The sequence below is a fragment of the Lampetra fluviatilis genome, chromosome 40, assembly GCF_964198595.1.
Source record: "Lampetra fluviatilis chromosome 40, kcLamFluv1.1, whole genome shotgun sequence".
In the NCBI taxonomy this organism is placed as follows: domain Eukaryota; kingdom Metazoa; phylum Chordata; class Hyperoartia; order Petromyzontiformes; family Petromyzontidae; genus Lampetra; species Lampetra fluviatilis.
Window position 1 is genome coordinate 8,511,063 of NC_136314.1, and position 4,692 is coordinate 8,515,754.

Here is a 4,692-nt window from a genome sequence, read left to right on the forward strand (position 1 = left end):
TTCTTCAAATCGCTTTAAGCTATTGCCATTGTAGTGCGTAATTAATGTGGCGCTGCACTCTGATATTGTAGGAGAAAACATTTATTAAAAAGTCTATTGAATTAAGTAGAACGTGTTGTCTATTTAAAGTTGCGTATTTTGTTGTGACGTCACATTTATCCCCCCCCCCCCTCGTCACACATCGTCACAAATGTCTGACCCCCCCCACCCTAGGTGCGTGACGTCATTTATGGACGGCCCCTTGTCCAGTTTGGAAGCCTTTGCACCGGCAGTGGAGCGGGCGCGACTTTGCAGGGCTGCACCCTCAACTCTTACGTCACTTCGTTACTTGCAAACAAACACTCATTAGTTACTAAGACGTTGTCCACGTCTGCAACGAAGGCCACCTCCGCCCTCTCACATCACCAATTAGCCTAATTGGTGCCTTTGAGACGTTACAGCGTCGCGATTGCGCAGCGTTAGGAAATTACGCAAACAACGCGGCTCATTAGGTGACGCGTCTGGCAGCTTAGGGGCGCAAGGAGGCCATGACCACCCAGGACGGTGGACCAGTGCCGGATTAAGCGCGTGTCAGTCGATGTGTGTGTGGGTCGACGTCTGTGTGTACGTCTATGTGTGTGTGAGTCCATATCTGTGTGTGTGTGTAAGTCAATGTCTGTGTGTGTGTGTCTAAGTCGATGTGTGTGTGTCTTTTTGGCCCGGGCAACGCCGGGTACTTTCCGCTAGTATATTATAAAGGGGCCCTAAATATAAAAAACACATGAATATTAAAACACAAATTTTAAACTTGCATAGTAAAGTAACTGTATTTTTTCATTTGCTATACAGCCAGATAATACGACAAATAGCTAAACACCCAGTCGTTCATAAAAGTTTAAGGCAGTATAGTACTATAGTGCAAGTGCTGTTAGCGAGCACCTATGAAGGCTGGCACGGCACACGAAGGGGTGGGTTGGTCAGCACCACGCCCGGCCGCCTTTGTCTCCCCAGTGGCGATGTTTACTACACACCACACCAGGTACTCATTTGAGGCCGAGTCGACCTAGGGGAGTCCCAGTTCAGATAATCGTCACCGGTGTTGGCCGTGAGCGGGAATCGAACTCGGGTCGCCGGGTTCGTAGCGCAGTAGCGCTAAAAGTCACACTACCCAATGCCACTCACAGTCACATAAAATGTAGTTCTGCTGAAAAAGTTATATCCCCCATTGTCTGTGCGTACACCGGTGTGAACTTAAGAGCTAACTCCGTGATATTAACTTATTTTAAGCTCTTCTCTAACACGAAGAGTTTCTTTACCGTAGGTTTGTCGACGCATGATTCTACACGGTTAGATTTCGCGACCGTTTTTTTGATTCACAATATAAATTGGCACGTTTGCTAACATGACAGCGTCGGATGGAGTACGACACATTTGACATTTTACTTATGTTACCTAACCTGAAAAAATAATTATAAATACATAATTACAGCTTGGCATCGAGTTTTAAAATAGGGAAAATATATTTTAGATTTGGGTCGTAAAATTTATCAAACAAAAATTGTGAATGTTTTTGTGCTTGCGCCAGGCTAGGTGCACCTTGAGGCCACGTGGCAGGTCACGGAACAGACCCAAGTGCCAGGGGTTGATTGAGATAATTGCAGATACATCAGCTGTGATCCCTACTGTGTTTTAGCTGCCCGGCGCTCCGCTTGTTGTGAGCGTCGCTCCTTTGCCCTCCGCTGTTGCTGAAGGGCGACTGCCTCCAACTACCCAGTAGCGTCCCCTTCACGAGCCTCCTCCATCGAGGCCGATCTTGACACCGCTGTTACCATTCAGCCAAAGGCAAGTCTACTCAGCTCCTTATCCTCCATCTCTTCTCGAGCCCGTGCCGCAAACGTTTAGCCCTCTATCCGGCCAAACAAAATCTGATTGGGCAGCGTGCGGTGGCTGGGCATGCGGGCTACATAACCCAGCAAACGCAGCCTTGCCTGCCGGAGCTCACAAACCATTGGAAGATTTGGACACATGTATCATGCTTAGATACAGAGCCATACACACATATACAATACTGTACAAACGCATTGGTTTTAATGCGTAGCAGGTTTCCGAAACTGATATCAGGTTTCATAATTGATTTCTGGTTGAGGCCATGTAATGATCTGACCGAATGCGTCGTGAAACCCTCCACCACCTGACACACGCGTAGGGGAGTTTTAAAGCACCAATTATCGTCGATTACGTGCTGTGAAGGTTAATTTCATGAAATGTTGCCTATTTTCCTTTTGAGGCCATACTGTAATTACCAACAACTGTGTAAAGTTTTTTTTTTCACAGGAATGCTCTGAAATCAGTTAAATTGGCAATGGGTGCAAAATGCCAATCATTAATCCGTTTTGTAGATGCCTGTCGATATGAATACAAATACGGCGTCTTCACTCACATTTTTTTAAATATCCAGTGTAGATCCATTCCTAAGGAGCCACTCTCTCCACTGCTGCATAAAGGACCCCCCCCCCTTCATCGCCCCTCACGGTCCCGCGACCAGTGGCGGCTCCTGCAAAATCTCTCAGGGGGGGGCAAATGTCTGGATGATTGATAAGGTCTACCCATGCAATGGATAAATTAACAGCTTAAGCATGTAAAGGCAACTTCGCTTCTTTAATATTAATGAAAAATAAAGTGACTCTTACAATACATCTTGTTTGTTTCTATACTTACTATTAATACAATCCACTCAAGTTTCTTTTATTAAAGATTCCACTAGGTGGCGACAAATTATATTGTTGGATGAAACGTGCTTACGTATGATGACGTAAGCACATTAGTGCGAGCCCTCCCGGAAGCCATAGAGAATGCATTGCAGCGCCCCCCGTTCGAAAAAAAACATCTTTGAATGTAAGTCTATGGGGCCACTCGGGGCGATTCTCAGCCGGAGTGAAATCGCCCAAAAAGAGGCGGTACTCCACAGAACGTGACATGACGCTGATTGGACTATATCCAGAGGCACAGTGACGGCTAGCGTGACTCTGGTTGAATGACATTGGTGGTGCGTCGCCCAATCGCCGTAATGAAGAAACCGCCCCTGCCCGCGACACCACGGGACGTCCCCAGCACTCAACATTGTGTCGCTCTGCCTCGACGGCGGTCGTGCTTTGGGGCGCGTCCTCTCCTTGGGCCGCCGTTCCGCAGTTTGCCTCAACCGCCGTACGTCGTCCCTGCCGGCCATGGCGCATCCTGCCCAGGCCCTCACCCTCCTCACCCTCCTCCTCCCCCCCCTACCCACGGTCCCTTAACCCTTTCACGTTCCGAGACGTCTGCAAGTTGCGCCGCTGAATTTCGGAACGTGCGCGCGGTTGTTAGTGTTAACTTTATTTAGAGAGGCGTAGCACCGTTGTTTAAAAGAAAAAAACATTGTTTATCACCGCAGAGAACCGTAGCGACACAACCGAACTCTATAGCCGGCGCCAAACTGTGCCACATGCCCTCCCGCATGGCCTTGTGGGAGCCTCGGCACGTACGCGTAAGTCATCGGAATTAAAAGTGAACGTCAAGTTAATGCGCCGATGCGGCGTTGTCTGTGCCACTGGCTTCGTGAAGAGGTGCATATCATTGTGAAGACATCAGGCAAAATGTCATGAGCACAGCCACGTGTGAAGATTTGAAAACATGAGCAGAGAATGCACTGCCTGCTTCATATGTCCCACCACACACAAAAGAAACACACACGTAGGTTTTCGCGACCAATATCATCCATAAGAGGTTTTTGGGTTAGATCGCGTAAAAATGTGTCATTAAAACCCGCCACCACCCGACACAGTCAACTAGTAAGGGTTGTCACGTAAACAGAACGTGGCCAATTTGTCACTAGTACAGCACACCGGTATGTTGGAGAGCCAAGCCACATTTACAAACTGAGTACGACGTTTCGCCAGTAATTACAACTAGCTTCATCAGGCGACAGAGAGATTTGTGAGAAGTCTTATTGTTTAGGTCCTTATATCGAGGCTTAGATGCGACTACCCTTCTGTGCTCTTGCACAATGTGGGTGGGAGGGATTACCGAGGCAACGTACATTATGCATGTGCATTATGCAGGCCCTTTGAACTTGTCCTTCATGTCTATTGTGTTTATTAAAATAGCCCTACCAACGGTAACCCCTATTAAAGTACGCTGCCCTTTGTAGGCATGCATTTAAATAATGTATTAGTTGATGATTCGCTTCCACGCATCACCGTGACGGTAGCTATCCGAACGGTTAAAGTTATTTTGATTACGTTCAACTTCGATAGATTCTCTAATTAGTCTTGGCCAGTAGTAGCTAGTTTTGCACACAACTTCAACATTATCAAAATCAATTGAGTGTCCTTGTTGGCACGCGTGTTCTGCTACTGCTGACAGTTGCATTTGGGATAATTTAATATTTCTCTGATGTTCTTTTAGTATCGTGCTGATCATTAGTCCTGTTTGCCCAACATAACATTTACCACACGTGCAGTTAATCAGATGTTTGGAAAAACAAAACATCCGAGTCCCATTTTGCACGGTACATAAAATACAGAATCTAATATCTGGTACAAAAGATGTATTCCCGAAGCTATCAACAGAAGGTGTGTACAGGATCAACTGCACGTGTGGCAAATGTTATGTTGGGCAAATAGGATGATCAGCACGAGACTAAAATAACATCAGAGAAATATTAAATTCTCCCAAATG